The 12921-nt window shown below is 46.8% G+C and overlaps 1 long non-coding RNA gene across 1 annotated transcript; it reads left to right on the top strand.

The window, feature by feature from the left end:
• The first annotated feature begins 8772 nt into the window (after window positions 1-8772).
• LOC310839857 lies at window positions 8773-12264 on the top strand. Its single transcript, XR_014561688.1, has 2 exons — window positions 8773-8994; window positions 11279-12264. It is a non-coding gene; the product is annotated as an uncharacterized lncRNA (long non-coding RNA).
• The last annotated feature ends 657 nt before the right edge of the window (window positions 12265-12921 follow it).

Genomic DNA, 12921 nt, shown 5'->3' with positions numbered 1-12921 from the left:
CACCAGCAGCGTGAGCAGCTGCGGCGGGGAGGGGGAAGGCGACGATGAGGAGAAAGCGGCCGAGCTGCCGCTTGTGTTCCCGGAAGGCTCTGTCCCTCCGGCAGGCCTCACAGCCAGGGCCTCCCGCAGGGCCCCTCGGCTGCCACAGCAACGGCAAACGGGCGCCACGGGCCAGGCGCTGACAGGTTGCCGGCTATTACGCATCGCGGGGAAGGCGGTGTGCACGCGACCTCCGCCTCCTTTCCCCGGAAGCTCATTTAAGCGCGCAAGCGCAGAGGCGGTGACGGCGGGGCTTTCCCCCCAATCCTTCCCCGCCTGCACATGCGCGTTGCACGCCCGACGTTACACATGTTCAAAAAAGGCCGCTAGGGTAAGCGATCTCCTTTATGATATTGGAGTTAGCAGGAGGATTCGTTGCGCGCATGCACCATCTCGTTGGCAGCCTGTTTGATGGGCGGGTGGGAAGCGACTGGGCTTCTAATAGCAGCCTGGGGCTACACGGCTACACAGGCCACATGATGAGGTCTGGCGGGCCGGATTCGGCCCGCGGACCTTGTGTTTGACACCCGTGATCTAGATGCTATACTCCTATTGATGCAGCCCAGAATTGCATTGGCTTTTTAGCTGCCGCGTCACACTGTTGGCTCACGTCAAGTTTGTGGTCAACCAAGACTCCTAGATCCTTTTCACATGTACTGCTCTCAAGCCGGGTGTCACCCATCTTGTATTTGTGCCCCTCATTTTTTTTGCCCAAGTGCAATACTTTACATTTCTCCCTGTTAAAATTCATCTTGTTTGTTTTGGCCCAGTTCTCTAATCTGTCAAGGTCATTTTGAAGTGTGATCCTGTCCTCTGGGGTGTTAGCCACCCCTCCCAGTTTGGTGTCATCTGGAAATTTGATCAGGATGCCCTTGAGTCCATCATCCAAGTCATTGATAAAGATGTTGAATAAGACCGGGCCCAAGACTGAACCCTGTGGCACCCCACTAGTCACTCTTCTCCAGGATGAAGAGGAACCATTGATGAGCATCCTTTGGGTTCGGTCAGTCAGCCAGTTACAAATCCACTGAGTGGTAGCATAGTCAAGACCGCATTTTACCAGCTTCTTTACAAGAATGTCATGGGGCACCTTGTCAAATGCCTTGCTGAAATCAAGGTAGGCTACATCCACTGCATTCCCTTCATCTACCAGAGTTGTAATTCTGTCAAAAAACGAGATCAGGTTAGTCTGACATGACTTATTTTTCAAAAATCCATGCTGACTATTGATGATCACAGCATTCCTTTCTAGGTGCTCACAGACGGTTTGCTTAATGATCTGCTCCAGAATCTTCCCTGGTATTGATGTCAGACTGACTAGGCGGTAATTATTTGGGTCCTCTCTTTCCCCCTTTTTGAAAATAGGGACAACATTTGCCCTCCTCCAGTCTGCCGGGACTTCGCCTGTTCTCCAGGAATTCTCAAAGATGACTGCCAGTGGTTCTGAGATCACATCTGCCAGTTCTTTTAATACTCTTGGATGCAGTTCATCTGGCCCTGGAGACTTGAATACATCTAAACTAGCCAAGTATTCTTGTACTATCTCCTTAGTTATTCTGGGCTGTGTTTCCTCTGCTGAATCATTTGCTCCAAATTCTTCAGGTCGGGCATTGTTTTCTTTATCGGAGAAGACTGAGGCAAAGAAGGCATTGAGGAGTTCAGCCCTTTCTGTGTCCCGTGTTTGCATTTCACCATCTTCTCCTCTGAGTGACCCCACTGTTTCTTTGTTCTTCCTTTTGCTACGAACATACCCATAAAAGCCTTTTTTGTTGCTTTTAACCTCTCTAGCAAGCCTGAGTTCATTCTGTGCTTTAGCTTTTCTGACTTTGTGTCTACACGTGCTGGCTATTTGTTTGAATTCCTCTTTGGTGGTTTCCCCCCTTTTCCATTTTTTGTACACATCCTTTTTTAATCTCAACTCAGTTAAAAGTTCTTTAGATAGCCACCCTGGCTTCTTTAGGCACCTTCCATGTTTCTGTCTCATTGGTATTGCCTGAAGTTGTGCTTTTACTATCTCCCTCTTAACAAACTCCCAGCCATCATGAACTCCCTTTCCTTTTAGTATTACTGTCCATGGAATCTCACCCAGCACTTCCCTAAGTTTTATGAAGTCGGCTTTCTTAAAGTCAAGAAATTGAGTCCTAGTATGCTTGGCTGCTCCTTTCCGCTGTATAGTAAACTTCAGAAGAGCATGATCACTTGCGCCTAATGATCCTTCCACTTCTACCCCACTAACCAGGTCATCAACATTGGTTAGGATCAGATCTAAAATGGCTGTTCCCCTTGTTGCTTCTCCCACTTTCTGGACAATGAAGTTGTCTGCAAGGCCAGTGAAGAATCTGTTTGACCTTATGCTCTTGGCTGAGTTTGACATCCAGCAAATATCCGGGTAACTGAAGTCCCCCATTACTACTATCTCCCTTCCTTTTGCATGCTTGGCCATCTGTTCCAGGAAGGCATCATCTATGTCCTCCGTTTGGCTTGGGGATCTATAGTAAACTCCCACAATGAGGTCCCTGTTATTCTTCTCTCCCTTAATTTTGACCCAAATGCTCTCACCTTGGCTTTGAGGTTCTAAATCTTGGATCTCTTCACAGGTATACACATCCCTGACATATAATGCCACTCCTCCTCCTCTCTTGTCTGGTCTGTTTCTCTGACATAGATTGTATCCCTCCATTATTACATTCCAGTCGTGGGACTTATCCCACCAGGTTTCAGTGATGCCTATTATGTCATATTTAGTTTGCTGTACCAAGAGCTCAAGCTCATCTTGTTTATTTCCCATGCTTTGCGCATTAGTGTACAGACATTGAAGTCCATTTATCATCCCCCCGTGTCTCTTATTTAAGGATTTTTCCTCCCACCACTAGGTCTGCGTGCTGTTTGCTCCATTTGGTCTATGACATTTGGATGATCATCTTCATCAATTGATAGACTCCTACCTTCAGGAGCACTGTCTCCCTTCCCCACATTAGTCAGTTTAAAGCCCTCCTGATGAGGTTTCTGAGGTTTTTGGCAAAAACATTCCTCCCAACCGTTGTGAGGTGCAGCCCATCGCTTGCCAGAAGTCCATCTTCAAGAAACTGCAGTCCGTGATCTAAGAATCCAAACCGTTCCTGTTTACACCATTTGCGAAGCCAGCTGTTCACTTCCACTATTTTCCCCTCTCTCCCTGGGCCACATCGTTCAACTGGGAGGACAGATGAGATGACAATTTGTGCATTTAATTGCTTCAATTTCCTGCCCAGAGCCTCGTAGTCTCTTTTGATCTTCTGGAGGCTATTGCTTGCAGGGTTCTGAGTCTTCTCCCCTTCTGGGTTCCTCAGCTGGTTGCTGCCACCGTTCCTCTGTGTCCAACCAGCCCATGACACTGCCTAAAGCGGCTGGTTCAGCCTGCCTTAAATCTTTATCCAGTCTAGCCTGAAAGCAACCCCTCGTGCACAATAATTCCCATTTAGCCATGAGCTAAGGTTGAATCTGAAAAATGGGCAGTTATGGGGTTTTAAAAGTTTTTATTTATACTTTTCAAGTATATTCATGTCATTAGTTTTACAATCAAATCAACATTTCGAAGTTTCCTTCCCCCTCTTTCTGCGGTTCCTTAAATTTATTTTTTCATATCTTCTGCATATCCAAATTCAATTAATTTGCTCATTTATCTACTTTAACTATACTGTATCTTCTTAAGAAACTGCAGGTTATTACAATAATCCTGCCAATGTTTTTATCTGCTTGCAGTTTATCTGTAAATATTCAACAAACCATTTCCATCCTTTTATAAAGAGTTTGTCATCTTGATTTCTTAATCTTCCAGTAGGTTTTGCCATTTCTGCATATTCCCTTCTTCCTTTGCTGGGACTTCTGCTTCTTTCCACTTTGGGGCAAGTAGCATTCTTGCTGCTGTAGTAGCATACATAAATAAATTTATATAAAATTTAGGTAGTTCTGTCGCTATAATTCCCAAAAGAAAAGCTTTTGGTTTTTCCACAAAAGTTATTTTGAACATCCTTCTGAATTCATTGTACAGTGGTACCTCTGGTTGCAAACGGGATCCATTACAGAGCTCTGGTCGCATCCCGAGGAATTTGCAACTGGAGGTGCCGCTTCTGCACATGAACATGGCGCGGTTTAGTGCTTCTGCACATGCGCACAGCATGTAGAGCGCTTTTGCGCATGCGTGCTCAGCGAAACTCAGAAAAATACTTCCGGGTTTGCTGCGTACGTATCCTGGAGGTGAACGCAAGTAGAGGTACCACTGTATATCATTTCCCAGTAATCTTACTACAAGACCACCTGAAAAATGAGTCGCTTAGCCTAGGGATAATTAGCAAAGCGTTGAGCAGGTGGGCAAGTTTACAGCTATGCTTACAGCCCCTGTAAACATTAAATGTTGAAATATTCCTTCCCAAGAGAGGCTGAGAAGACAAAGACCGAGACAAGGGAGGAAAATATGACCCACAAGGCCTGGGAAAATGTCACAATTGCCCCCACAGTCAGGAAATTCATCCAATGCTTGTTTGTACAGAAAGAGCTGCCTCTGCCAAGAATGAACGTTAAAAGATGGTGTTTTTCTTTTTTGTGTTTTCCGAGGGGACAGAGAAATGATGGAGGCTAATGCAAGGGGCATGAAAGTTTGCTTTTATGTTGCCTTCGGTTTTTCTTCCCTCTCCCCCCCCCCCCCCGGCAGATTAATCCCTTCAGACTTATACGCCAAAGGGCAAAGGTGACGAATGAGGGAGGGAACCGTCAAACCATTATCCAGGGCCCTGTCATGGACCGAGAGAAGGAGACGCTGGCGAACAGACTTTGGATATATATATTTTTTTAAGGATTCCCATTTTAAAAAATAAATAAATATTTTTCAAGGCAGTCAGCCGTTCTCAGCCTGCAAGAATTATGCACGACTAGATGACAAGTTGGCCGCGAGCCAGGAGGCAGGGAGACGTAGGGGGTGGGGGGAATGCGGCGGAGGCAAAATGTATTTTTCTTAATTTCATTTCGTCCCTTCAAGTCTCACGCAGGGCCAGGAGGAACACGCTGGTTAATGTATCGCCTCCCGACACCCATGCTGTGGCGAAAGTGGCTGCAACACAGACCGGAGCGCCTGACCTCTTGCTTTTGAGCCGCCGGCCAGCTGCACTCCTTGGAAGAGGAGTGGGGGACGCAGAGAGGCCTTTGCACACAGACAGACTGAAATGTCCATTAATCCTGCTCTGCGGGCTCAAGGCATGACCTGGAGCTCCCCTTCTTCCTTCCTGGCTCTGACTCACTGTCTGCCTCGCTCCAGGCTGCCTCTTCTTCCAGTACAGCAACAAGCAGAGAGACAGAGAGAGAGAGAGAGAGAATTGTCTTGGCAAAGGCAGGCAGGCGTGCTTGCAGACGCTGCTCACCCTTGCGAGGAACAAGCAGGAGTTGTGTCAGGGCTCTCCCGGCCTGAAAAGGATGGGGAGGCTCAGCTGACCCTTTGTCTTTTCCCCCTACAGCGTGGCTATTGTGGGTTTTCTCACATCACACATTGTCTCGAAAGCCTCGGCGAAGGGCGGAGAGGAAAGGAGCAGACAGAAGGATTTGCCCCTAAATTCTCTGGGCCCAGTGATCCTTCCGCTGGGTTGAGAATAGCCCTTTCTCGCAACAGTTATTTGCTGGGATAGTGCTATCGTAGAATCTTAGAATTAATTGTGGAGTTGGAAGTGAGCCTTAAGAGTACATTCAACCCCCTGCAATGCAGGAATCTCAGCTAAAGCATCCATGACTGATGTCCATCCAACCTCTGCTTAAAAACCCCCAAGGAAGGAGAGTCCTCCACCTCTCGAGGGAGACTGTTCCGCCATCAAACAGCTCTCACCGCCAGAAAGTTCTTCCTGATGTTTAGGGAAGCTTTTAATGTTTGATTTATCTTAATATTTTGTTGGAAGCCGCCCAGAGTGGCTGGGGAAGCCCAGCCAGATGGGCGGGGTATAAATAAGAAAACATTATTATTATTATTATTATTATTATTATTATTATTATTATAGTTGGAATCTCCTTTCTTGCAACTTGACGCCATTGGTTCAAGTCCTACCCTCCAGAGCAAGAGAAAACCAGCTTGCTCCATCTTCCATATGGCAGCCCTTGAGATATTTGAAAATGGCTATCCTATCTTCTCTCAGTTTCCTCTTTTCCAGGCTAAACATAGAATCATAGAATTGTAGAATTAATTGTGGAGTTGGAAGGGACACTGAGGACCCTCTGCAATACAGGAATCTGAACTGAAGCATCCAAGGCACATGGGCAAAATTTGCAGTTCTCCCTTCCTGAAGCAGAGTGTGACACGGTGTTCTCAGCTACCTCAGTCAATAGTTATGCTCTAGGGCAGGGGCAGGCAACCTAAGGCCCATGGGCCAAAAGCAGCCCACGGGGGTCGTTTAACCGGCCCCCGAGCCGCCCCCGAACCAAGCCGCCTGCTCGGCGAGTCCCTGTGAGCTGTGCTAAACTGGCGCAGCATGTCATGCAGACCCGCTTCCGCGGTCCTGGAAATCGTGTCTGCGCAGACATAGACGCCGGAAATCACGGGCATGCGCGCTCATGCACTAGCGCAATCCGGCCCACGGAGGAATCGCTGCTGGAGTGAACTGGCCCAGGCGAGGTAAATCTTACCAACCCCTTCTCTAGGGCCCCATCTGCAATATATGTCCAAAGTTGGTGGCGCTGTGGGTTAAACCCCAGAGCCTAGGACTTGCCGATCAGAAGGTTAGCGGTTCAAATCCCCGTGACGGGGTGAGCTCCCGTTGCTCGGTCCCTGCTCCTGCCAACCTAGCAGTTTGAAAGCATGTCTAATGCAAGTAGATAAATAGGTACCGCTCTGACGGGAAGGTAAATGGCGTTTCCGTGCGCTGCTCTGGTTCACCAGAAGCGGCTTAGTCATGCTGGCCATGTGAAGCTGTACGCGGGCTCCCTCGGCCTGTAAAGCGAGATGAGCACCGCAACCCCAGAGTTGGCCACGACTGGACCTAATGGTCAGGGGTCCCTTTACCTTTACTTTTACCTTTTATGGGCTCCCACAAAAGAATCCCAGGAACTGTCATCTGTCAAGGGTGCTGAGAGTTGTCAGTTAAGTAGAACTTCCATGTCCAGAAGTATTGTACCTGCAAACAGTTGTTACAGGGCGCAACTGCTTTCATATGCAGCTTGTCAGCATCCAGGAAGCATCTGATTGGTCGCTGTACAGTAGTGTGCTGGACCAGATTTGGTCAGATCCAGAAGGGACATGGGGCAGTCGGGAAGGGTCATAGCTTAGTGGCAGAGCATGCAGAAGGTTCGCTGGCTCAGTCCCCAGCATCTCCTGGCAGGTCTTGGAGAAAACCCTGCCTGAAATCTCGTATTGCTGCTGCCAGTGTAAAAAATAATAATACTGAGCTAGAGGGACCACTGGGTTGCTATCTTGGCAGAAATTGAAGACAGAACTCAGCCAATTTGAGAATCTCCGATTTGACTTTAAACAAATAACTCAGTCATATGTTATCCCAATTATCCCACAACCCCCATGGCTTGTGAAGATACTATTTCTGAAAAACAACACATGAAGGAATTTCAGAGGAGGCAGAAAAGAAGGAGGGAATAAAGTCTTAGGCAGGGCAACTCAGTGGCAGAGCCTCTCATGACTAGTAGAGAAGCAGGGTGTGTTATGCAAAAACCAGGAGATGTGTTTGCACATGTGCTTGATTTGCATAATGTGTGAAGGATTCAGGGGGTTTTTCCAAGCACAAAGAATTTATGTTTAATGGGAAATGCCTGTGCTGCAGGGGTGGGGAGCGGTCAGCAAATTTACCACAGGACGCAATGGGATTCTTAAAAACAGTGCCCAACCCTCAGGTTCTTAGGATCCCAGTGCAGTTAAGCAACCCGTCCACCAGCCCCGCTTTGCAAAAGGTCATTGTAAGCTCTGCAACATGGTGCAATTGCAGCCCTGCAGATTTCCAGAACTTTTTGGAGGAGGGAGCAATGGTCACGGCCTTATATAATCCTGTTTCTCTCTCAGTTGAAAGCTGCCGGCAAATCTTTTTGTCAGCTGTGCGCCACAGCAGACCTCACGAGATAATTCAACACATGCAAGAGCACCGTATGTCAAAATGTGGCTCAATAATAGCGTGATGCTGCTGTGGGTTTTTGTTGTTGTTGTCTATTTCAGATGCCAAATGGATCATACACAGTAAACACACTAGACGTAACCGGCTGTGTTCTTAGATAAATAAGGTATACTATTCATGTATCGAATCATAAATATCGACGGAAGTAACTCATAAAGTTCAACAAATGAACAAAACAGAAGACCCAGTGGATCGGATCATTCATTAATCAGTTCATGCATAAAGTCCATCTGTGTAATAGTGTCTATTCCACCTGTCTGTTCATAAGGTCCAAACAATCCACATGAAAGGTTGTTACAGTTTCACAGAATCCTTTAACAGAGTCTAAGACAAGGATTTCCGAATATTGGCCTTGTTTCGCCGCCCTGGGCTTCATCAGTAGTTAAAGCCAGTGGCGTAGCGTGGGGGTGCAGGGGGGGCCGGCCGCACCAGGCGCAACATCTGGGGGTTAGGGTTAGGGGCGCAAATCCAAGGGATAGGGGGCACAAATCCACGGGTTAGGGGGCGCAAATTACTTGCCTTGCCCCGGGCGCTGACAACCTACGCTACGCCACTGATTAAAGCTCATATGCAATATTACAGGACAGTGGATCTTACGGCATAGTAGTAGCTGTATGGATCATACAGGCACTTCAAGAAATCAGGGAGCTTGCTATACCCTACCAGAAGACCCAGTCTCTGACTTGGATAAGAGACCTGCTTCTTAATTTCAGGAGGACAGAGGCACCTGCAGTTTTCTCTCAAGATGAGGAGGGCTTTTCTAGTGAGACAGGAAGGCAGGAAAGGCAACACAGCTTCTGAAGGAAATGGAGCTCTGAAGGGTTTTGTAAGTATGAAACTGTGACAGGCTGTTGGAGGTCCCAATGCCCATCTTTCTGGTCCATACAGGTTGCAATGGCATCACCCCTGCCATCCATCCATCCATCCATCCATCCATCCGATCAAAAGGTGCCAGGTTCAGTTTTATAGCTGCTGGTATAAAAGGGCTCAGTTCCTTGCAGGAGCAACTTCTGAGTTTCCCCAGAACCTTGCAGTCTGAACCTTGCTTGTATCTCACCTGCTCCCTGCCTTGCGCCCAGCCTCAGGGTTGGTTCAAGGCATTTTGGCACCTGAGGCATATCACAAAATGGGCTCCCCCCTCCCATCAGGGAAGAAGGGGTGAGTGAAGATCTACATCCGGGAACAAGGGGGGAATAGAGAGTCACGTCAGGAGCAATAGTGTGAATGAAGATTTACTTCGGGAACAGCGGGGAGAGAAATGAAATCAACTCTACCCAACGGCTGAAGTGGGAATCAAAGGCTGTCATGGTGGGGGGAAAGGGGCGTACTCTGAATTAGGCCAGGCAGGTGCAGACCTCAGAGGGCAGTCCCACCATTTTCTTTATAGGGGTGGGATGAGACCAGCAGCCCCACCAAGAGTCCATTGTAGAGGTCACATGCCTCAGGGGTGGGCAGCTGCCATGGAGGTGGCAGATCCGCTCTCCAACGAATCACTGTCACTGAGGTGGCAAGAGAGGGTGATGGATTCCTTGGGAACTGGATCTTCTGTCCCTGCAGATCCTGCTGCCTGAGGCAGTCTCCTCCTGGGTAGGCCGCCCCTGTCCAGCCCAAATCTTTTCCCACTTTGCCTTGTGTCCAAATTGAACCTCACCTTGACCCTTGATGCAATACGGAACAGGACATTCAGCCTGAGACTTGAATCTAGAGACTAAGTTATCCCACTAGACTTTGAGCCTGGTGGGTCCCTGCTTGATTCCTGATTCCTGCCCCTGGCAGGCTCTTTATAATGAGTGGAAAAAATAGGGTTCTTTGGGGTGAGGTAGAGCCCAGTCTTGTGTTTCTGTCCTGTGCTTCAGCGCAATGGATGAGCTTTCTCAGTGCAAAGCTGGGCTGTGAATTAGTGCTGGTGGCAACACAGCTAAATGGAATACTGCTCTCATGCAAATCTCTTAATTTCTGGGACAGAACTCAGCAACCTCTGGGCCCTGCAGCTTTGCAGCTTATCAGCTGATTTCAGTCTGCTGATGCTGCAGCCACATGAGTGTATGAGTCAAGGTCCAGACATTCACCTCCGTGTAACATCAAGCAAAGCTGTTGGCTAGAGACAAGCTCTTCCATGGAGTTTAGTGGTCTTGTCCAACCTGGTGCCCCCCAGATGTTGCTGGACTTTTATTTTTGACCTATGTCACAGGGCAGTTTGCAATATAAAAATACATACCATAGTAACAAACGAAAACAATAACACACACCACCCCCAGTTTAAAAGGCCATGGATTGTTTAAATAGCCAAAGACCCGGAAAAGAGGAGTGTTTCATATCCTTCAACATTTCTCTGATGAAAATAGGGACATCCTATTTATTATTATTATTATTATTATTATTATTATTATTATTATTATTATTAATATTTATTAATGAATTGATTTTAGAATGTATTTCAATTAATTGATTGTGATTTTATGTAAACTGTTATTTTTACTGTTGTTAGCCACTCTGAGCCCGGCTTCAGCTGGGGAGGGCGGGATATAAATAAAATATTATTATTATTATTATTATTATTATTATTATTATTACCCAGCCACTGGGCAGCTTCCAACATACGTAAAAACGTAATAAAAAGTTTAATAAAACTTCCCTATACAGACTCTCCTTGGCTTGGGGTTCACATAACTCCATATCCTCTGATGAAAATAGGGACGTCCTTAGGAAAAGCAGGACATTCTGGGATCAAATCAGAAACTGGGGTGGCTTCTGGAAATCCAGAAATGTCCCGGGAAAACAGGGACACTTGGAGGGTCTGATGTTTTTGCCTGGCACCTAAAAAGATGTAACAAAGGCTCCAGGCAAGCCTCCCTGGGGACAGCATTCCACAAATGGGGGGCCACCGCAGAAAAGGCCAATTCTTGTATTGCCGCCCTCCAGCCCTCTCACAGAGAAGGCACACAAAGTAGGGCCTCAGGTGATGATCACAGGGTCTGGGCCAGTTCATGTGGGGAGAGGCAGTCTGGGGTATTTGATACAGTGGTTGGCTGGGAAGCCGACTCCAGCACCATCCCTATAGCAAATGCACTGGGTGTTCTAACATGGTGGGGTTTTTTTTGCTCTTGCAGTGTTTTCTGCTTCCCTGTCTGATGCAGCGAAGGAACACTAATTCTCGAGTGAAATACTGAATCCCAAGACTGGGAGGGGAAATAAAGGGGGGGGGACAGTGCCCTCAAATTATTAGCAATGGAATTCAATTTTGAAAACCTTCACCGGGGTGGGAATTCAAATCAGAGTTCCTGTTTTCCTGAACAAAAACCCCAGAATGCAGCCTTTGTTCTTGAAGTGGCCAGTTAACCTCTGCACAAATAAGAAATAAAAATTGCAGCGTTCAGCTTCTCTTTGCCTCCGTTTGGCTCCATTAGAAAGGAGAAGAGTTGGGCGGAGCGGAGATTGTCACTCAACAGGGTTGCCCAATTTTAATTTCCATAGTCGGTGAAATGCATGATTAGCGCTGGTGGGATTTCAGGTGGGGCACAGCCAAAAGGTTCTGCTTAGCATAATCACCACTCAGGAGCATCTATCAAGGGCTTTCTCAGCAGGATAAATTCTGCACACGTGTTTGAGTTTGATTGACTTGGGAGCCCTCCTGCTGCAGGAAATCTTAATCCTAAACTGAAGCAGTTACAGCAGAGAGGTGAGAATTAATTTCTGCACGTCTGCCTCACAGATTTTTGTGTGCTTGGATAAAGAGAGGCGTTTCCGGCTCTGCAGTTCCACCTTATGGGCTGCTTTCACCCTGGAGAGTAAAACAAGAGGCAAATTATCCAGGGGCAGCTGGAGCCCAGAAGTGCTGTATATTCCACAGTAAAGAACATCACACCAATTTTTAGGTGCCCCCCCCCCGACTGAACTTTTGAGAGTGGTTGATTCAAACCTTTGCAAAAAGTTCAAAGGCGTTTTCTGTCAACTGTGGATTTTAGGCTTTTGTTTGAATTTGGTGTTTCTGGGGCTTTGTTGTTTTTAATTGGTTGCAACGTGAATCATGCTGAGTTTCTCTTTCCAAGAAAATCAATTAACCAGTATAATAAATAATAAAATATGCATTCTCACACCCATTCGGTTTCTTTTTCTTTTCTTTTCTTTTCTTTTCTTTTTTTTTGAGCCAAGACACGCATCACAACATTCAGAGAAGTATGAATAACTGCTTTCCAAAAACATATTAGGAGCCTGGACACTGGGGGAATTGTGGGCAATTTACCGTATTTTTTGCTCTATAAGACTCACTTTTTCCCTCCTAAAAAGTAAGGGGAAATGTGTGTGCGTCTTATGGAGTGAATGCAGGCTGCGCAGCTATCCCAGAAGCCAGAACAGCAAGAGGGATCGCTGCTTTCACTATACAGCGATCCCTCTTGCTGTTCTGGCTTCTGAGATTCAGAATATTTTTTTCTTGTTTTCCTCCTCCAAAAACTAGGTGCGTCTTGTGGTCTGGTGCGTCTTATAGAGCGAAAAATATGGGTACATAGACAAGCAAGAGTCCAAGGGCATCAACACCCACTAAGGCAGGGATCTGGATCCAGTGTTCACACCCATAAAACACTGCACTAAAGGAGTATCAGTATAGGGTTGGTGGGGTGTTGTTGTTTTTTTAGAGTGTTTACGAGTCTGGATGCCAGAAATACAGATGCAAATAAATTGAAGGAGCTTGAGAGCCGAAGCACAGTGCAATGCTCCAGTTCTGGAATTAATTTTAGAAATGCTCTTAGTTAAA

The sequence above is a fragment of the Podarcis gaigeae genome, assembly GCF_964106915.1.
Source record: "Podarcis gaigeae genome assembly, chromosome: 1".
In the NCBI taxonomy this organism is placed as follows: Eukaryota; Metazoa; Chordata; class Lepidosauria; order Squamata; family Lacertidae; genus Podarcis; species Podarcis gaigeae.
Note: the sequence above shows the minus strand (reverse complement) of the source record. Positions and strands in the feature narration are given on the sequence as shown.